Source organism: Cryptomeria japonica, chromosome 10 (assembly GCF_030272615.1).
Source record: "Cryptomeria japonica chromosome 10, Sugi_1.0, whole genome shotgun sequence".
NCBI lineage: Eukaryota > Viridiplantae > Streptophyta > Pinopsida > Cupressales > Cupressaceae > Cryptomeria > Cryptomeria japonica.
Window position 1 is genome coordinate 732711571 of NC_081414.1, and position 23095 is coordinate 732734665.

General features: G+C 35.3%; 1 protein-coding gene across 3 annotated transcripts in view; it reads right to left on the reverse strand.

Moving 5' to 3' along the window:
- Positions 1–17495: 17495 nt before the first annotated feature.
- The window catches only part of LOC131045574 (disease resistance protein RPV1), a 58994-nt gene continuing 53394 nt past the window's right edge, over positions 17496–23095 (reverse strand). For 2 of the 3 annotated variants that reach the window (XM_059212085.1, XM_057979182.2), the window contains 4 exons: positions 19247–19403; positions 18609–18918; positions 18417–18516; positions 17496–18291 (listed from right to left, as the gene is read on the reverse strand). The gene's annotated coding sequence lies outside the window, so the exon portion shown is untranslated. The remainder of the gene's footprint in view (positions 18292–18416; positions 18517–18608; positions 18919–19246; positions 19404–23095) is intronic. The other variant, XM_059212084.1, reaches the window with a different exon arrangement.

Here is a 23095-nt window from a genome sequence, read left to right on the forward strand (position 1 = left end):
TTCTTTCCGCATTTTGGAAATCAGAATGGAAGTGTTTGTTAAGAGTAATCATTATTTGCAATATCCTCTTCAAATGTATACAGAGCATTTACATTTGTTTTTAAAAAAACAACAAAACAGTTGGTGTAACTGTGTGATCTATTTTCAGTTGTATTGAGTTTTAACCCTAACGCAGGTTTGAAAACTCTACTTAAAGGGTTTCTCATGAAGACTTCTGAAGACATAAAATCTGTGTGATTTTCTTGTTGAAAGGCAGAGAGAGAGAAAAAAGGGATTTTTCAGCATTATTGAGACTGAAAGTATTTTTCAGAATATTTTTTGTATGCATTGAGATACACACAGAAAACAATGTGTTTCAGATTCAGAGGTTGAAATTAAATTCACCTGAAAGTATTTTTCACAATAATTTTTGTATGCATTGAGATACACACAGAAAACAATGTGTTTTAGATTCAGAGGTTGAGATTAAATTTACTCTCTCTGTTTGAAGTTGAAAAAGACTTCCTTATAGTTGGAATAATATTTTATAGTGCTCAATTTTTTTTTCTCGTTCCAACCATTGATAACCTTGTGATTACAATATTCTGTAATTTCAAGGCTACCATTGTTTGAAACTTGAGATTGTAGAGGAACAGGGGTTGGTGCTCCTTGAACAATGTACAGGGTTGGTGCTCTTTGAGAAAATAAAAAGGAATTGTTACCGAGTGGTTTTTCTACCCCAAGAGGGTTTTCCACTCACGAAAATCTTGGTGTTGTGTATTCAATCTTGTTTCATTGTATTTCACTAGTTAAAGCTCTGATATTCCAATTTCTTGTTATTTCTTTGTTTCAGTTCATGTTACTTGGCAGTCACTGCAATATTCTTTTAAGTTTATATCTGTTTTGTAAAAGGAGCTTAGTCATCTTGTCTTGCCTCAAAGCACATAACAAAGATTATTCATTTGATAATTGGATGATCACTTTTACATGCTTTGACAATAGTTTATTTTTCCTTGAGTTATGGTTTACTCGTTCTGATTTGAATCGTGTAAAGTCTCTACTAATTTGTCCTATTTTCTAAAACTCGTTTTTCTAATTTATTAAAACTGTTCTTGTGTTAAAGTTCATACACTCTGATTCACCCACCCCCCCACCCCCACCTCAGAGTGCCTCTACTTCCAACAAAGGTTATGTAATTTATCTTCTTTTTTTCGCATTATATTAATGGGTACGGCTCCTTTATGCCTAGCTTATGAATTAAAAAAAAAAATCTTACCTATTCATTTTAATGTATAATTTAAATTTTATTTATTGAATGTTATAGAAACATTTCATATTTTTTCCAATGTGCAATCAAAATTTTAAAACACAATTAATGAGACATTTCATATTTATCCATAAATTTAATGGAATTTATATTTAAAGAGTATACACCTTACATGAAATTATTAAATTTTCAAAAAAATTGAATCTCTCTTCTCAACTTTCCTCTTGGAGAGTTGCTTCCATGTTTTCATTTTTCATAATGATCGTATGAAAATGGTGGTGAGATTGTAATTCCATCCAAGGCATTAACACATGATACGACAATAATTATTAAACATGCTCTTTCCCTTGGTCTTATATATGTTATTATTGGAGTGACCAGGTCACTTTGCTTCATGTAAAAAATTAAAGAGGAGCAACAATTTCCCACCTTCTTGAGGACAAGAAGTAATTGCCTTATTAATGAATTTTCATTTTCATGAGAGGGGGAGGTGACGTGCATATCCATTTGTTCTTACTAGCTCATTCCCTATCTTATTCTATGGGGGGGAAGCAACCCACTCCCCCTTAACCTCCATACATGCACTTGTGCTTGTTGGATCTAAGCTACCTTAATCTGACATGATATTCAACATGACCTCCTTCCTCTCTTCAATATATTCATTCATTGGTAAGAAAGAGATTGGGTTCTATGCCAAGGAATCCTTGGGAATCTCCTCTCTAAAAACCTTGATTTTGATCCTCAACTTCTTATTCTCTTCTTTAGCATTACACCTTTTGGCAATATGTCCTACCTTTCAATAGTTGAAGCATCTAATAGGTAAGAACTTGTACTCAGATTCCTAAATCTAATCCACCATAGCTTATGTTGACCTTTATGGAGTGTTTAATAGGTTTTCTTAAGTACTACATAGATCCTACAATAGGTGACTATTTTTCATCATTTTAAGGCTCAATAAATCTACACAAAATCCCCAAGTGCATACCCTATTAATTGAAGTATATGCTCTATCCAATAATCTTGCAACAACTTATGCAAATGAATTTAAAGGGGGGTTTCCTTAATAATTTATGTGTGGGGATCAATTTCTGGCATCCATGCTCTTAAGAATAAACCCACATTCCCCATGAACCAAGGTCCTTCTTTGAGAAAATTATCTTTCAAATTAGAATTGGAAGACTATTTGTAAAAATCTTAAGTTCAAGAAGCTCACCTCTAAATTGAATCAAAACCTATTATTTCCTATTCATGCCTTGATATTAGCCATAGAAGTTTGTATCCCAATAAATTTAGCAAAGACAACATTCTTCTTTATTTCTTCCACTGTGGACATGAGGAGTTCATATGGGATGCAAATGATTGTGGTATCCTCTAAGATCTCCACATTAAAATTTCCAACAATTATTTAGTTAGGTTTACTTTTTCTCCCTTCTTACTTCTTCATCTACCTTTAAAAAACGCGTTTCCATGTCTTGCACTCATGTATTTCCTCCTTGGTGATATGTAATGTCCCCTTCTCACTAGTATTCACACATTGAAGGAGTTTGGCCTATTAGTTGACCCTCGTAGGCCAAGGAGTTGATGAGAAGGTCGCTTGGGTAGTTGTTTGTGGCTGCACATTTCATTTTTATATGATTTTTGGTGAGATAATACATTCTCATGTATGATGTTGTAATACCCTAAAAATGCTCACCTAGACCAAGGGACCCTTAATCTTGACAACAAACTCGACGAAGACCTAATCAAGGCAATCTGATCATCTAAAATCTTGAGCATCTTACTAAATATTAAGACCTTTAGTTAATTAAAGCTAAGCTATTTGGATTAAATTGACCCTAAAATATAACAACTATGTAATTGATTTCATCAATTATTTAGTTTATCAAATCAAATTAATCCAACCCATTCAAATCCTATACATGGCTAATTTAGTTAATTTTAGGAATTCATAATTCAATCAAAACAAACTGGAGGTATTTTGGAAATATTTAAATCCTAATTATCCCTCAGCAATTAAAAATCAATAAAGGCAAACCACTTTCATTTAAAAAGCCTTTTTCTGATTATTAAATATAAAGTGTGGGGAACATTCTTGTCATTTCTGTCATAATGGGGAACATTTCTGTCATCCCTATCATAGTGGGGAACATTCTTGTCATTCCTATCATAAGGAAATCAATCTTTTATTCACCTCCCCATGACTGAATCTTGTATTCATTTATCCATTCTTGGGAAATTAGTCTTTTATTCACTCCTCCATGAGTGAATTCTTTATTTCTTGGGATAGGCAATCTAATCCCTTGTCTCCCTTGCTCTGGCTTTTAAAAACTCCTTTGCCCATGACTTTCCAAAAGACATTCTCCTTGGGCCTTGCAAAACCACTTAAAATTCTTAAAGGCTTAACCTTGATCAAACCATGGTTTATTCACTCTACCCCCTATCTTTGGGAGTTTCCTATAAATAGGAGGGGAAAATGGGGTAGAAGGGGAATGCATCAAATAGGAAATGGAGGCTAGAAGCTAGAGAATAGTGTCCTCATTACGCTCACTTAATTGCTTACATTCATGCTAGCTTTATTCATCTCATACTTAGATTAGATTTTCTACATTCTAGGATGCTAAATTATTTTTTTATCATTCATCCTAGAATTCTAGTTGTTTGCAGGGTAAGTGCACCAAGTTGTGGTACCAAAAAGGTGTCACTTTTTACTTTTTCATAACAACGCATCATTGGCATGAAAAGGTCGTCCAAACCTATAGGTTGGATACCCAAGGAAAATCTAACCCAAAGGGTTGGTATTCTCCCAAGCAAACCATTTGGTGAGTGCCAAATGCAAAATTTTAAATTTTCACATCTGACGTGCGCCAAATGTTCTGCATTATCCAATGTGAAGGTTTTGTGAGTGTGTAGATTTTCCAATCCGGGCACAAGTTATATCCACCCTCGAAGGAGAATATATACATGAAATGTAACATTTAAGCATAGCTCTATAGGACTTATAATGTAGATTCTAGTTTTTAGAGGATCATATAAAATTTCAGACAATTAAATTTCAGTAATCAGCATGTCAAATTTTAGTAATCTGCATGCTCCTATCAACATTCTTTAGCTATGTATCCCACTCTCTTTATCTTCCTGAAACTCTAGACCTATCTCTCTCCCTCTCTTGTCTCTCTAACTTCTCTATCCTTGACTCTCTCCCTCTCTCTTCTCTCTCACTCTCTTATTGTTTCTCTCCCCTCCCACTCCTTTCTCTTGGTTGCTACCTATCCCTTTTATCCTCTGTCTCCCCATATCCAGGGTTGTCCCTCCCTCCCTATTCACCTCATTGTCTCTCCCTTCTTACATTATTACCCACCTTTCTCTCCCCCTCTAGGTTTCTCACTTATCTAATTGTCCACCCTCTAGTTCTCTCCCTCCCTCTCCACCTTTCTCTCCCTTCTCCTTACCTCTATCTATTTATGAAATCTCTCCATCTCTCTCTCTCTCTCTCTCTCTCTCTCTCTCTCTCTCTCTCTCTCTCTCTCTCTCTCTCTCTCTCTCTCTCTCTCTCTCTCTCTCTCTCTCTCTCACTCTCCAAACCTATCTATCTCCTCATTCTCTAGGTCTCTCACTCCCTCCATGTCTACCTCTCTATCCATCTACTCTTACTCATCTCTTTGTTCTTCTATCTCTTCTATTCTCCGTCCCTCCCCTCTCCAAGTCTCTACCTTTCTTTCTTCCTCTCTCCTTCTCTATCTCCCTCTCCCGCTCTCTCTTTTTTCTCTCTTCCTCTCTTATTCTCTATCTTCATTGTCTAGGTCATTACCTCTCCATCCCACCCTCTCTCCCCTCTCTAAGCTTCTCCCTCCCTTCCTCTCCGCCTATCTACCTCTTCATATAGGTCTCATTACCCACCTCTCTTTATCCTCCGCTATCGATCTCACTCCTCTCTAGCCATCTAGGTCTCTCACCTATCTATATGCCCCCTCTATAGTTCTCTATGTCCCTCTCTACCTCTCTCTCCCTCCTCCTTAACCCTATCCCTTTATCAACTCCCTCCTTTTCTCTTCCTCCCCTAGCCTCTTTATCTCCTCCTTCCATAGGTCTCTCACTCCCTCCATGTCTACCTCTCCATCCATCCCCTCTTACTCTTCTCTTTATTCTTCTATCTCTTCTCTTCTCCCTCCCTCCCCTCTCTTGGTCTCTCCCTTCATTTCTTCCCCTCTCCCTCTCTACCTCCCCATCCATACATACCCCCATATATATCTCACTCCCCCACTTTTTAATTCTCTTTTCCTATTTTTCTCTCTCTCTACATTCTAGGTCATCAACTCTCTCTCACCTCTCTAGGTTTATCACTTCCTTCTTCTCCACCTATCTACCTCTGTATCATGTCTCATTACTCACTTCTCTCTCCCCCCTCTATCTATCTCATTCCTCTCTCTTGTCATCTAGGTATCTCATCTCTTTTTCCCAATATAGTTCTCTCACCTATCTATTTGTCCCCTCTCTAGTTCTCTCCCTCTCTCTTCCCCTCTATCTCCCTCCCCCTTTACCCCTATTTATTTTTTAACTCTCTTCTCGTCTTATCTCTTTCCCCCTACCTCTCTATCTTCTCCTTCCCTAGGTCTTGTATTCCCTCCATGTCTACCTCTCCCTCAATCCCCTCATACTCTTCTCTCTCTTTATTCTTTCATCTCTCCTCTTATCCCTCCCTTCCATTTATAGGCATCTCCATTCTTTTCTTCCCCTCTCCCTCTCTATCTCCCTCTCACTCCTTATCCCCATCTCTCTCTCTCCCTTCCCTACTAATTCTTATTCTCTCTTTACTGTCTATATCATCAGCTTTCCATCACACCCTCTCTACCCCTCTCTAGGTTTATCCTTCATTCCCTCTCCACCTCTCTACATCTCCATCCATATCTTATTACCAATCTCTCTCTACCCCCCTCCATCTATCTCAACCCTCTCTCTCTCTCTCACCCTATCTAGGTCTCTCATGCCTCTCTCCCCCTCTAGTTATCTTATATCTCTATATAACCCATCAGTTAGGACCCGAAGGCAACTGAGAGGGGGGTGGGGGGTGAATCAGTTGTCTATTAATTTCAACCCAAATATAACTTAATAAAAATTGATGGGTATGTGCAGGATCATGGTGGGCCAAACAAGCCCTTAAGTGGCAATGAAAATCAACAAAATAAAGTTAGGCACCTTGATGTAAAAATTTGAATAAATTACCAACATTATTTTAAAAATATGTAAGAAGAGAATTTCTAAAAAATTGTATTTAGTTTTTAAGCTACTAGTTCTTTTCTGAAAATAAAAAAATATATTTGACAAAAAATTGAAATTTCAATCCAGTAGTACTAAATTCAGGAAAAAGATAAGAAGCAGGTGCTTGTCTAACCACCCTAAGAAAAATCAAATCATAATATTTTTTAATAATATTTTAAATATAAGTAGAAGACTCATGTCCGGATGTGACACATATTTGTTTCTATATATTTTTTAAATAAACAATTAATTATGATTTTTTTACTACAACTTTTTTAAAATCTAAAAACTTGTATGTCTGACCACCATAACTTGTTCAAAACTTTATGAAATTCAAATTTTATTTTTTTAATCCTATAGTATACGAAGCATAGAATGTGAGGCATTTTTCAGATTCAAAAAATGTGACACCATTTGAAAGTTATAGATATTTTTCAATCAACCTATCAATCAGGACTTAGTTTGAATATCACCACTTTTTGGCCCCTCATGATCCTGCACATACCCTGATACTTAATACCGGTAAACCAAACTTAATGTCGGTAGACAGGTTAGCAGTTAATATTAATACCGGTGAAACTCAATGCATAGAATAGAAAGAGAAACAACATCCACAACACATAACACAGAGATTTGTACTTGGAAACCCTGTGAGGGGAAAAACCATGGTGGGAAACCTTACCCACAATCAGATGATATTATTCCAGATAGTATGTGTATGCAAATTGGGTCTGCACAAGAAGAAAGGCCAACCGCCTAGAGCTCACTGCTCAATCACAAAATAAGAGTCACACTGACTACAATTGGATGATTAAATCCAATGATAATGTACTGCTCAAAGTAGCATCTCCAATGTTGGATTCAGTACCGGTTAAGCTATGATAATCACCTTCAAACCTTCCTTGAACCTTCTCTATGGTCTACTCATATGATCTTCAATATTCACACATACATGTTACAATACCATAACCATATACCATCTCTCTATCTCTTATGTTATCTCATAAATGAGATCTTACATATATACCAAAACCTAGGACCAAATGTGTAGGTCGGCTCACCAAGAATATTACAACAAAATAAATTACAAATAAGTCAAGATGCGATGCATCACGTCGACTCAATACATTTACAACAATATCTAATTAATTAAATCACCTTCATAACGTGTCGTGCTGATCTGGAATAGATAATGCATGTCGGTCATCACCTGGACCAATTTGCCAGTAACAACAAATATGTCAACTCGATTAGACAAATAACCAAAATACCAAAACCAAGTGTCCAAACCATGTCTTCGACATAACCAAGTAATCTCCAGATGATAACAAGTCATCTTCAGTGTCGGTGAACAATATAACCTGCTGGTGAGTGATATATCGGTGACTGTGCATAAGTCACTGAACTTGCCGGTGAAAATAATGTGTCGGTTCAACATAACCAAAGATCTCCAAAAGGATAAGTGTTGATAAGTGTTGACATCAATGACAAAACCAATGCAACATGTCCATAATACCAACAATCTCCCCCTTTGGCATTGATGGCAACACAAGATGGAAAAACATCTAGATGCCAAAACATAATGCCAAAAACCAAAAACCAACAATCTCCAGAATAGATCAATACTAGAAATCAAAATACAGATGCAGAGAGTATATATCACTCCCCCAATGAATAATCTCTCCCCAAAGGATAATGTTTTTCCATAGATATCTCTCCCCCTTTGACATCAAATGCCAAAGCAATAAAAATACCAGATACAACCAATTCATAGAACCAATTACAATAACCAATGACTCCCCCTAAGAAGTAGCTCCCCTCCATCAAAGCCGGAAGAAATATTGCTGATGAGATAAGCATTTTGAGCCTCCGAAATGATGGGTGGAATAACATCCAAAATTCCTTCACTGTGGTAGTCCTGATCTTGATAGTTAGCATTACCAAAGAAAAAATGAACTATGAAAAAAATATCCTCTTTCTCTTTAAGAACAAAACCATTATCATCCTGCATAGAAAAAAATTATTACTCGCTCTTCGAACCTTGACTGAATAGTGAAAGAACTTCGTGTTTCTATCACCTTCCTTCAACCGCATATCTCTTGATTTCTCTCTTGAAGATTTCTTCCCTGACCAGAATCTCATTATATTCTGTATTTAAAGATTTCTCTAACCTGAATTCCTCCTCACCCAAACCACCATCAATCACCTTCTAATGAAACTCTGCAAATTCTTTCTCAAGTCTGAGATTTTCTGTAAAAAATTCTTGAAAACCTCGCTATTCCATTGCTTGAGCTTCTCCTTAATGAACTGTAATTTTTTAAAGAAAAGGAAATCTTTGTTGTCTGACCTCTAGGGGGCTTCCATCCACCAACTGGCCACCATCTCCAAGAATCCATCTTCTCTTAGCCACATCTTCTCAAATTTGAAGGGACATCTCTCCAACACCGCATCTTCATGAATACTAGCACAAATTAGATATTGATCAGACCCAGTAATAGGAAGTATTTCTGCCTGCAACAGTCGTTGATCTCTATCCCATTCACCCCCTAACAAGAACCTATCCAATTTCTCCACAATATAAGAGAACCTGCTACATCTGTTATTCCAAGTAAATTCTCCCCTTGAAGGGAACATCCACAAGGTCATTGGCACAAACAAAATCAATAAAGTCCTTTTGTTTCAAGTTATTCCATCCAATCCCCCCACTCTTATCTTAGGGTCTTAGAATGGAATTAAAATCACCTCCCAGAAGGAAAATTTTATCCCCATTACTATCCAAAATAGTTGATAGGGACTCCCAAACCAGTTTCAATTCCCTGGGGTTGTTCAAACCATAAACATTAATCAGATTAAAATTGAAATGTAACGGCTTAGACCACACCTCAATCACTGCCCCTCTGATTTTATCAGAATAATATTAACCAATGACTCCTTCCACAGAACCCCGAGACCCCTAGAAGCACCAATCGAATCAACAAAAAGGTATTTCCAATCGTTGAAACATCTAGCAAATTTACTGACACTATCACCTTCTAGTTTTAGCTCTTGCAAAAGAACTATTTTAGTTCTCGTTTGGTCAAAACATCTTTTGACCAAACGCACCATGTCAGGGGCATTATAGCCCCTGATGTTCCACGAAAGGACTCTCATTGCTCCCAAGAAAAGGCATAGCCTTTTCCTAATTTCAATTTTTCCTAACCAGCTGCATTGTCGACCATTTCCAGCTTAACTCGAACAGATTTCCTACCTCTCTTTTTCTTTTCACCAACTGTTGGCTTTGAAATAAGTGTCAAGGTCTAATCCAAGTACCTTTTGTTTGTTATGCCCATGCTCGCTGATAAGCAGAGTTCATCCCCATCTTTTGTTTCCTCCTCCGAATGAGACTCCTAATCTAAATCCACTGAAAAATTATCTTCCTCCTTATCTTCCTCAAATGAACTTTCTATATTCCTAAAGAGAGATATCTGAATATCTTTAAAGATGTTATCCGAATCATCCCCTGTATCACCAAAGGGGAGTGTCTAAGTAACCCCTAAGGACCCAACAATCATCTGAGCATTGGTACCCGTTTCTCTAGGCTTATCCATTATGAGGGGTAGCATAAATGTATTCTGAGTGTGTACTGGTTCTATAACCCTCCTTTTGAATTCATTATCGCTAGAAAAAGCTACTGGAAAATTATTCTCACCTTGAGGGTTCTCATTGACACTTGGATTTACCGTGTTCAGAGACTCAATCTCCATAACCTGGAGTCTCCTCAAGGGCATAAATACCTCCCTGCTTGAACAGGGCCAAAAGTCTAGACCTAGGTCAGGATCACCTAGACTTTGTTCAGTGCCGTCCATTTGGTCTCTCCTCTGTGTCATAGCATTCAAAAATTCTGGATCTTCAACACCAAATGAAGCTTCCTTAGTAAGGAGCATATCTGTTAGAGAATCTTGTTCCAAACCTTTGCCTTTCGACAGGTGCAAACATTCGTTCTCTAGGTGGCCCAAGCCCTTGCAAACCTTACACATATCTATATGTTCTTCCACCTCCACTGTTTGTTTCCACACTCCTTCATCAGTTCTTAGTTCAACTATTTTTGGTAATGGGTTCTTCGTTTGCCAGAGAATGCACAATTTAGCATACATACTATAGTCTTTAGATTCAATCACCTCATTAACTTTAACAAAAGTACCCAACTTATTCCCAATCTGTTGCAAGGTTTCCATATTCTAATACTCATGAGGAAGATTATATTAGCCTAATCCACATTGGGGTTTCCGTTATAACTTCCTCTTTAGGGTTGACGTTTGGAGTCTAGTCCTTAAGATAGAAACCCTTACCACCCATCATATATGGACCACTATTAAAGATTCATTCTTTGTCCTTAATAGTTGGGCAAGTTACCACATAGAAGCCATTCAGTAAACTTTTTAGATCCATCTTCCCCCAGTGTGTATTACACCAATCCCTTACCCTTCTAAAAGTCATCCATGGGCCTGTAGATTTTAAGAAAAAAGATTTTTCCTTCAGGTTACTAACAGATTCATTCCAAGCCTGACTATTAATAGATAAGGATACAACTGTAGTATACTCAATATTAGGAAATACCTTATCAAAGCTCGACCCTTGACCCAGAGATTTCTTTCTCCAAAACGTCTTCTCTATTCTCCTGAAATCGAAAGGCCCATCAAATCTCAAGCCCGTGAAACCCCATCTATTGTTCTTTGTACTATCCTCTTTTTGAAGATTGGTTCGCAGCAAACCATTTTGACCATTGAAGTTTTTTTCTGGAGCCTTCCATGCTTGAAAGGGAGGCCTCCATCGCCTATCCGACCAGTGATTTTTCACCCTCCTATTGAAGGGCCAAGCATTGTTTCCATGCCCTGACCATCGATCCTAAGGCCTATGAAACCCTGGCTCTCGCCTGTGCTCCGTAATTTTTTTTGAAGCAATTCATTTATATTTATTATTTATTTAATATAATAATTATTAAAATCACAAAAATTAAAAATAAATAAATAAAAAGTTGAGATTATTTATTGGGTTGAATTGATTATTTTTATATATATCACAATTGAAAAAAAAAATAAAAAAATCTAAGCTTTCAAATTTGAAAATATAAAAAAGTATAAGGTTTTTCATTAAACATATATCCAATTTGGAGTTAGTTGGCATGGTGGCAATGATTTGTATAACATATTCGTAAATTAACAGTATTGATATGGATTGAATGGAAAATGCCTGAGCCCTGGCGTGTATAACATATATCCAGAGGGATTTGTATAGACATCATGGAAAAAAGATGAATGAAATGGCGAACGGGTTTAGAATTACAAGGAATTAAATAAAGTATTTTAATATTCATAAACTAATATTTTCATCTTAAAGACTACCAAAGCAGAACATGTCATGTCAAAATGATTTTCATTCAACAGGGCACAACATGGTTTGTCAAGTCAATGCTCTTACCACTTGCATAGAAGTATGTATGAAAAGTTCTAGTCATTGGACATGATGCTAGTCATTGTTCGTCCACTGCACATTAAAATGTCTGCATTTATTAATGTAGTATACATCATTACTATGCGGAATGGGCAGAGTAAAAATGGATGGAAAGCGAGATCAAAGGTTGTAGACATTTCAATCATCTTGCATACTTCTAAACAAATGTGAACCGTTGATTTCATATATCAGGCCGTCCATCTCCTATAATAAGACGACGTCAATGTAATTAGGATATTCCTCTAATTTTGCAAAATTTTATTACAATATAATATTTCTTATTTCATCACACCCATGCTCATTATATTAAGTGAAATCTATTTTTAATATTTTTATATAGGGTTCTACAATGAGTTGCAACATGACAAAGTTTTCCACATCTATAACACTTGGTTTTTTATCTACCCTTAACTTGATCTTTTCCTTGATAATGTGTATCATTATGAGAATGGTATGCATAGCCATATCGATGTATATTATTATCATGATTTTGATAATACCCTAGATTTCTCTATTCTAACATCTATCTCCCCTAATACCTCTACCCCTCTAATTTTGACTACTGACATGAAATGTACTAGCTATGGATTTAGACCTTCCTCCATTTTCTTATTTTATAGAGTAAAGTTATCATAATAACTCATAAATTCAACAAATTTATCAAAATTAAGACATATGATGTATCTCATCAAGTTATTGTAAAAATAAAATTAATGACTATTTAGTGATCATAAAATTGCAAAAAATATTCATTGTTATATTCTAATTCAAAACATCCTTTTGTTTTAAAATATACTCTCATTTTATACTATCTTTGGAAGACAGAAAAAAATGCCAGTGAAATCAACTATATTCTTATTAGGCTTTTGTCATATAAATCTAACATTTTTGAAAAAATATTATTGTTGCATTTGATGGAGGGGCATCGTCCTTGTTCGATTTCTATTCCATTGTTTTTGTTTTGTTAAGTTTGTCTTACTTTCTTAATTTCCATTAGGCAACAATTCGACCATTCACCGTTAGTTTTCAATTATGGAGGATGGAATTAAAATATTAAAAACTTAGGTAGACTGGGGTGGAGAGTTTATGGTGGTTGGAAACATCCAAGGGGAGAAAAGACCCGTAGGAGGCTATCAGGTCGAGACATTGCAGACACAAAGTTAGATACCTTCATAGGATAGGGGAGACGATTTTGGCTAGAAAGATAGATTAGTGGAAGGTGTCACTGTCTTGGGAGGATTACAAACATTAGTGAATGAATTAGAGGGAGGTTGAAAGCCTACCATTAGAGGGAGGTTGAATGCCTACCATTACGAGGAGTCGTTGTCTTAGAGGGAGGTTCAAAGCCTACCATTAGTGAATGAATTGACATAAATATCTTGTAAACTCTTCCTTATTTTGCAGAAATAAAAGTATGCCCTTTAATAATTGATGTTTTGTGTTTCTGTCATTCCAAGATAAATTGCATTAGTTCTTGTTTGGTTAGTCTTCATCGTATTTGGTAACAAAACGTTAATTTCTTGTCACTCTAATGAGCCCTTCTGAAATCATGTCCACTTGGAAGGCAGGATTAGTTGCGTTTGATTTTGATTGGAAAAGGATTCCATCAATTTGGTATCAGAGCCTTAAAGAGATTGGGAGATGGTGGAGTGAGTAGTATGTCACCAAGAAGAATGAACAAAGGAGGTGGTCAAAGAGGTGAGGAAATGGAATATTTGAAATCTTACAGTAGAACATTATGACAAGGTCAGATGCCATGGAGTAGGCTTAGAGAAGAGGCGCAGTAGTGGATGATGTTAGTGATGTTGACGAAGAAGAGGAACCCCAAGCCAATGATAATGCTTTTGTAGAATCGGTTGGAGATGATGAAAGATTAATAAGAGAAATCATGAGTATAGGATGCGAGGCAAAGGTAGAAGTTTCCACTTATTCTGGAGGTCTAAATGGTGAGGAACTCATCGATTGGATTAATGAACTTGACAAATATTTAGAGTATGAGAGAGTTGTAGAAGAAAAGACAATTAATTTTGCCTCTACAAGACTCAAAGACCATGCTGCAATTTGGTGGGAATATCTTCAATAAGAGAGATGAAAGAAGACTAAGGAAAAGATTAAATCTTGGGATAGAATGGTTGCTAAGTTGAAATCTTGGGATAGAATGGTTGCTAAGTTGAAGGCCAAGTTGTTTCCGAGTGATTATCAAATCAATAGTTTCAAAACATTGCTGAACCATAAATAAAAGGATATGTCGATGGAAGCTTATATAGTTTAGAGTTTTACAAATTGGCGATACAATTTGGTCATAGTGAAGAGGATTTGGAGGAAGTGGCTAGATATGTGAACAAGTTGAAGTATAGTTTGCAGGATGAGTTGAGTCTTGCATCCCCTAGATCATTGGAGGAAGCCTACCAATTTGCCATTAAGGCAAAGGAGAAGCTTACGAGGAAACAAAGCCAACAAGAAAAAGTTAGAGGAAGACGATAGTATGCTAATAAAGAATAACAACAATATCAAGATGAGGAAACAAATAGTTTTATTGGACCAACCAATCAAGAAAGAGGAGGCTATCAAAATAGTGGAGGTAGATCATATGGAAGAGGTGGTTATCAAGGAAGAGGAAGAAGTTTCTTGGGTAATTTTTTAAAGTGCAATTAGTATGTTGGTCATAAAAGTTGGGAGTGTCTTGAGTTTCTCCAGGAAGGTTGAACAAGGCTTGAAAGGAACAATCAGATTGTGTAAGCAAATCAAGAAAGAGTGGGATCACCTTCTCATCACAACGAGAAACCTGAGTCTATAGAGTCTTTGTTGTAAAAAAGAGTATTGTTGAAGCCACCAAAGGAAAGCCAAGAATTGGTACAAAGGAGAGATTTATTCAAAACAAAATGTAAGTTTCTTGGTTATCAAGGAAGAGGAAGAAGTTTCTTGGGTAAATTTTTTAAGTGCAATTAGTATGCCGGTCATAAAAGTTGGGAGTGTCCTGAGTTTCTACAAGAAGGTCGAACAAAGCTTGAAAGGAACAATTAGATTGTGTAAGCAAATCAAGAAAGATTGGGATCACCTTCTCATCACAATGAGGACCCTGAGTCTAGAGAGTCGTTGTTAAAAAGAGTATCATTGAAGCCACCAAAGGAAAGTCAAGAACCAGTACAAAGGAGAGATTTATTCAAAACAAGTGTAAGGGAAAAGGTAAGTGTTGTAAATATTTCTACAAGATATTCAGTGGCAGTTGAAATGGTGGATAAACTAGGTCTTGAGAAGGTTACACATCCTACACCTTACAAAGTTTCTTGGTTACAAAAGGGTCATCAATCATTGGTAGATGAGCAAGCTTTGGTTGAATTTCAAATAGGAAGCTATAAGCATACTCTTGTGTGTGATATCATGCCTGTGGATGTGTGCCATGTCTTTCTTGGTAGACCTTGGCAGTTTGACTAGAATGCGATGCATGATGGTAGAAAATATACTTATACTATTGAGAAGGATGGAACTAAACATACCTTGTTGAATTTAAAATAGCCAAAATGGGACAACCATAGTGGCAATGGTAAGATAATATTACCATCTGGGAAAGAGTTTGTAGATGGTGGCAAGGAAGACAATCTATCAGCAACAACCAAAGAGGTGTTTCTTCGTTTTGCAAGGGTGTGAATGATATTGATTTGCACATGGGAAATTGTAGATAAGAAGGAAGCATAGGTTGGAGCAACAATGATTAAAGAGCATAAAGGCAAACAAATGCAAGATGAAGAAGGTACAGAGATGGGAGTGGAAAGGAGTGAAACAAACTTATGGGTACAATTTTTAGCAATAGAACAAGAGTTGACGAAGAAGCTTATTGATAGAGATATGAGGACAAATAGGATAGTGGAGGACGCAAAGCAAAAGTTTGCAGTTGATGATAAAGAAGTTATTGCAACAAAAGAGGAAGAGTTAACATTGTTGGGAAATGTTTCATTTTCGTTTGACAAGTTGAAAGATGAGAAGTATGGGAAAAAGTATGGAATAGTGTGTGATTTTCGTAATTATATTGAGGGTTCTATTGGAAATGATTGGTTGTTGAATGGTTTGGCCATTGAGGAAGACAAATATGCAATGATAAATGAATGGGTTCGAAGACATGGAACTCTTCAATTTACATGAAATTGTTTGTATAGATTTGTGTGAGGATGAATGGGTGAGGAGAGTTTGGAGGACAGCATAGTAAACAGTGTTTATAACTTCAAAGTTGTTCTAGAACGATTGTAGAAAAGGCGGAAGAAAAGATTAGAGTTATATAAGTTTATATTAATGACCTCATGTGCAACAGTACATGATTTGTTTTGTCTCCTGAGGAGCCTAATGCAGGGGCATCGTCCTTGTTCTATATTTTGTTCTATTGTTTTTGTTTTGTTAACTCTGTCTTCCTTTCTTAATTTTCGTTGGACAGTTATGGAGGATTGAAATTAAAATGAGAAAAGAACTTAGGCAGAGGGCAGTGGAGAATTTACAATAATTGGAATTGTCCAAGGAAAGAAAAGATCCGCAAGAGGCTGTCATGTCAAGAGATTGTTGACACAATGTTAGATACCTTCATAGGAGAGGAGAGACAATTTTGGCTAGGAAGATCAATTAGTGGAAGTTGTCGCTGTCTTGGGAGGATTACAGACATAAAAGAATTGCCAAATGGGAAGGAAGGAGGCACTGTCTTAGAGGGAGGTTTAAAGCCTGCCATTGGTAAATGAATTGACATCAATGTCTTGTAAATTCTTCCTTATTTTGCAAAAATATAAGGATGCTCTTTAATAATTGATGTTTAAAGTTTCTGCCACTCCAAGATAAATTGCATTAGTTCTTGTTTGGTTAGTCTTCTATCATATTTAATAACAGAATGCTAATTTCTTGTCACTCTTCAACATGAACACACGTATCTTGGGTATAAAGCAATTGGTTGATGGTAAGGTTTTAAAATCTACTAAGTTGAAAATAGCTCAAAAATGATCAATCATTTCCAATTAACATAATTGGAAATTGTTCGAGATCATTATCAAACAACAAATTTTCAATTTATAAGATATTATGTACAATTATCACAAAAAAAAAAGTTTTTAGAATAGGAAAAACCTTAAATTTACACTAATATCTTCAATTTGACATAATACCATCATATTATTTTAACAAATATTGATGAAGAGATTTGAATCTTTGACCTTCAAACACACTATTACTTTAAATATATGATGTTTTGATAGTACATGTAATGTATTGTAAAGGTTCAACTAGAAAACTAAGGATAGATTTTTTGCATTGGAATTTTAGATCACTCTATGATCCATCAAAAAGAAGATAAAAATTAATACACAATTACAGAATCGACTCCTTAAATGAAACAAATGATCACAAAAAAAAAACATAATCTTAAGACAATGAAACAAAAATGAAAAATATAAAAAAAAACCCCAAAAAAATAAATTATGATGCATTAAGGCCAACCTATTATAGATGTAACAATAAAAACTCAAGAGGATACGTAAACCTATTTGGAAATTTTTATGCGATGAAAATTATAAAATTATGTTAGCAAGTGTGTTTAATTTTGAGTATTATAAAATTTGTAAATAATTACAAAACAAATTTTTGAATGACCCTATCTTTTACCCAAAAAAAAATACAATGCCATCTACCAAGATTATGGCTAAATCGCCTGGCTTAACGATGTCAAAGGATCGAGAAGCCTTTGGGATGGCAAGACATTTGATTTTTGAGGTTTTGCTTCTGTTTTCTCGTATGGACTGGACTTTTGGAGTTGATGTGTAGCTCATCAGCTACCTCACCATTACGAATGGAATGAAGAAAGATCCTTGTGACTGCCATCTTCACTTGATTTATCTGGTGATTCTTATTGGAGATTCTCTTTATGTTCAGTTCACTTTTGTTATGTTTTATGTTCTTCAAAAGCTACAGAAAGTGAGTTTGCGTGTATCTTATAGGATTTCCCCTGTTATAGTTGAATCCGTAAGCAATTGAGATCCAGAAAATGATTAAAAATCATCAATCTTTAGCTGGAAAATCAATTCCCTGTTTGGACGAATCTTCTGAAATAGATTCATGCTGATGTGCCTTCAGAAACTACTCTGGTGGAAACTGGAAGACACTGAAATTTGTCCCAGTCATAGTCTTCTTCATTCTTCAGACTGGGTTTACCATATGGGAGGTGAACATGACAGAGTCCACAACTGTGGAGACATCTCTGTTTTAGCTGCTGATGACTACACAGCCAATTTTGGAGCAGGAAGAGTAGTTGCCAAACTTAGACGTGGTCCCTTGAACAATATAAATTGAAGACGAATGAGTTCAAAGAGAACAAAATAAGCCCAATTAGGTCTCTTTATAATAACTTCGTATCTAAATTGTAATTTTAAAAAGAAATGCATCGCTTCATCAGTACCTAGGTTGAATTAGAGAGAACATCAGAAGCTATTGTGCGACTTCTCCACAACATATCTTTGCAGTATTGTTCTCAATGCATGTATTTCAGCCAACTCAGCCTAAAAACAAAAATTAAAATACATTAATACCCGTCAACTTTTGAATTATGTATTTTACGTCTTTTGAAAATGCAGAGCAATCCAAAACATACCTGGAGATTTGAATCTACAAGGGTTTTATGAAGATAATTAATGCAACATTTCTGTATAGCACTCCAAAAGTTTTCTTTGGTGTCATGTTCATCTGCAGAATGCTTAAAACAACTAGAAGTAATCTTGACAAACTTATCATTATTCCCGGCAAGAGAGTTAATTTCTCGATGAGGTCCTTAGATGTTTCACTAGTTTCTTAACCATGAAGATTTTCAAAATACTGTTGATAATCTTGTGGAATGGTGTGCCTCAAAGACCCTTAAGGGATTTATATCCGGATCCTGCTATATTCATCCAAGCAAATTTCACCTGTACTCACAAAAAGTCAAAGAAAAACAAGTAGGTAAAGATAGCTAGAAAGAAAAAATATACATTCAATCATAAAATCTGTTCAGAGATGGATAACCATTTAACCATAGAATTGATACTATCCAATAGAATAAAAGTTTTATATCCAGAAATTCATATCACTTATAGACATCTATAATACTCACACGAATAATTTGGAAACATGCATAAAAAAGACATTATCACACTGAAGACTTGGTTAAACTAAGTTCCAAATGATAGGTGATAAATATTAACATATAAAGTTTCTAGCAACAAATTCATGCAAGCAAGAAGAAATGTTACAGACCAATATATTGTGTTGAGAATAGAGTCGCAGCAACCATTGGAGTTAGAAGAACTTGCATAGAACAGGGTTCATGACTATGTCTGCTTCTGTAGAGCAGACATAGTCATCAACGCAGCAACCATTGCATAGAAGAGGGTCGGTGCCACTTTCTCTGCTTCTGCGGAGTAGAGTAAGCAAGTCAAGCTTAAAACGACTACAAAATTAATATCTTGAAAATTAATGAAACTTTATTGAAATATTTCATGCAATTCTATATTCAAAGCATAGCATCTACATAGAACATAATCATTCAGATTCCCAAGTATATATGCATGCTTACTATAAATGTGCGTTTGATCCAAGGAACAAACTAATTTAATACTGAAGGTTCTAAAAGGAGTTAAAGCTTCTAGATAGTCTCCCAAAGAATAGAATTACGTAAAAATGAAAGCAGCAATTAAAAAAAATGAGATATTGCATTTCAAGAATATAATTTATCAAAACAAAACAGAAACATTGATGGAAAAAATACACACAATCGAATCCAGAAAATTTCATAAGAATAAAACAGAAATTATCAACCAAGAAACATACACAATAACATAAATCATATTGAATATGATATTTGTGAATGATGAGTGTTAAATTAGAATGGAAATGAATTGAAGTCTAACGTAGACAGATTAAAGCTTGAAATGAACTATAAGAAATTAATGGGATCATAAAGCTGAAAATCTTTGTGAACCAATTACACACCATTTGATAAAGACAATCCGAAGAAAACAGTGGATAAATGATAAATTGAATGAGATGCAGTTTCCTACTTTCTTAAAAGATTTGCATTTCTTATCAAGACAAATTTGATCCCCAATTCGCACTCTACACATGGAATAAAAATGAGAATATTGGCACAAAAGGGGAACGTCTGAGATGGATATTTTGACCGTATTTTTTTGACTTGATAAGAAATTAGGATCTTACTCTGATACGAGTAGTGTTTTAGAGTGATGTACAAGGTGGATCTAAATAGCAATGTTCTACGTGATGCCACTTTTTTTTCCCATCAATAAGGTCAACTGGAGTTCTATTAAGTCTTGGGATTAGCAAATATTTTAATATCATAATAAGAGGGGTTTCTGAATTGGTATGAAGCCTTTAATAATGACAAAAATAGTTAATGGTCTAGTTTGGGATTAAATAGTAAGTCAGGTATGGATATGCGAAAGTGTGTTATTTGTATGGATTTTAAGAAGAAAGGAAGTCAAATGAGTGTTCAGTATTCTATTAACAAACGGCTTAAATCACACACTAAGTTTTGATTTCTGACTTCTAGGCTTAAAAATGTTAAACACTCAGAATTGACTGATATTATCTAGGCTTAATATGTTGCTTAGTGTGTGTAGTTTAAGGCTGACCCTCTATTAAAGCAAAATAATATATACAATGTTTTCTATTTTGCTTAGTGTCATTTCTCTTTTAGGAGGGAACAGTTGCAAAAAGAAGGGAACACTTACATGGGTGATTTGATTGGTGAGTATTTGGCATGTGAGCAATGATTGCAAACATAAAAAATTAGAGGAAGTAGAGGTGTAGAATATGCTTCTTATAGTAATTTAAGTAAGGTATATAAAAAAATTAAATTGATCGTATTGTTACAAGAGTATAAACATAAAAGAAAGGTACCATAATACGACAATTTATTAGGATAAATTTTTTTTGAGAGAAAAATCCTACTTGAAAGAAACTGCATGTATACTTAAGTAATCAATGAATACGAAACACTTGCAGGGACTAACCCATTATAGAAAAATCATCAATTACACTTATGGACTATTTTTTGCAACAAAATAATACCTACAAACTCACTATGAAACCTCCATCTCAAGCACCTAATAAATAAGAGAAGTAATGCTAAAAAACTTAACATTGTAACTAAAAAATAATGAGCCAAGGCCACCCAAAAAGTGATGCCTAAATCTTTAATAAAAAATCCAATGCCTAAATCCCAAGATGAGTTCATAGGCTAAAAAAATAGCGTATTCATTCCTCAAACTCGTCGTAATCAACTAAACAAATTGAGATATATCTCATTATGCTTCATAACATGCACCTAAGTTGGTCGACAAGTGTAACTCCCTCATATAGCACATTCTTATGCATCATAGATGCTCTTATATTTCCAATGTTGGAGGCCCAACTTTCGAAGGCCATTACATTTGATTTGGGAAGCCAATTAAGCTCCATTTCTCTTAATTGTACATCTAGAAGAGGTTCGCATCATCATAATCTATTTGTCCCAATTAAAACCCATTTCAATATTTTTGGGGCCAAAATCAACCTCCAGAGCCCTAAAATTTGGACCTTTTTATTCTATAACTCAAAATTTGTATTATTTTATTCTTAACATTAGGATTAGGATTGAGACACATTTCTTAACATTCTCCGACTTATTGAACACGTTGCAAAAGCAAAGAGAATACCAACACTAGGAATTATTTGCCAAGGGCTAAGAGGCCCATAGACTTATTGCACCACTTGAACTTCTCTATGTTGACTTGCTTTCTCAATGCATCTATGACATTCTACAAAGTGTCAACTTTCTTCAGCATCATCCTCCCATCATGTACCATGTCACAAACAAAAAGGTACAAAATATTTTTTTGCTATGTCCTTGCATGAAAGGTTGGGTTCTTTGCCAAACATATGGTAATCTAATGGTCACAAAGAAGTTTGACGGTTCCTTGACTTAGCCCCACAAGCATGATTAGTTGTCATATATTGAAACTATGTAGTAGACAAAGTGACCATAGCCTACTACTTACTCATCCAGCTAATAAAACCACCAAATGAATTAAACACATCCACTGGTGGAATTTTTGCTATAAACATCTCTTATCCAATCTAAATCCATGAACCCACAAATATCCTTTGATTGTTGGCTCCTTGTAGAATCAACTTGATAACAAATAAAGTACTTGAAGGTACTCACAAATATTTGAAGATCCTCTTAACTACATCCAAATGATGTCATCAAAGATTAGTCATAAAACAACTCAAGAATACCAGTACTTGGGTGATGTCTGGTACATTATGGACCATAGCATACATCAAACTCGCAACTACACTAGCATTTGGAACCCAAGCCATGGCCTCCATCTTTGTGGTTGTCATTGAACACCACTCAACCATTCTCAATGGACTACTGTTTACCATATTGAAATCTTGTAGTATTGAGTTCACATACTTACTCTGTCCCAACCAAAGCTTTTTGTCCATTCCATCTCTTCTAATATTCATACCCAATATATACTTGGGAAACCCCAAGTCCTTTTCAAATTGTGATGAAATTTGAGACTTCAAATCACAATTCATGTCCTTGGTGTTATTAAAAAAAAACATTTTATCTACACATAATGTGATAACTAGAAATCAATTGCCATCCATTTTATAAGCAGCACAATATTCTAATTTTGATCTCAAAAATCCAAAGCCAACATAAACGAATCAGATTTTTGGTATTACATTTTAGTAGACTGTTTGAAACCATACAAAGATTTTTGAATTCACAAACAAAGATTCCTTTGCCTATAACAATATAGTGCTTTAATTGTGTCACGCAGATCTCTTCCTCCAAGCCACCATGTAAAAATGTTATCTTCACATTTATCTGTTATATCTCTAAATCAAATGATAATGCTACAACTGACGAGAACCTAATAGATGTCTACTTATCAACTAGAAAAATAACTTCACCAAATTCTATCCTCTTAACTAGGAGAATATTCTTTTGCCTGAAGTTCAATTCCTCTCACTAAGAAAAAACTAAAAATTTGTTTAGCCTTCCCCCAACCCTACCCTCGAGTGAATGAC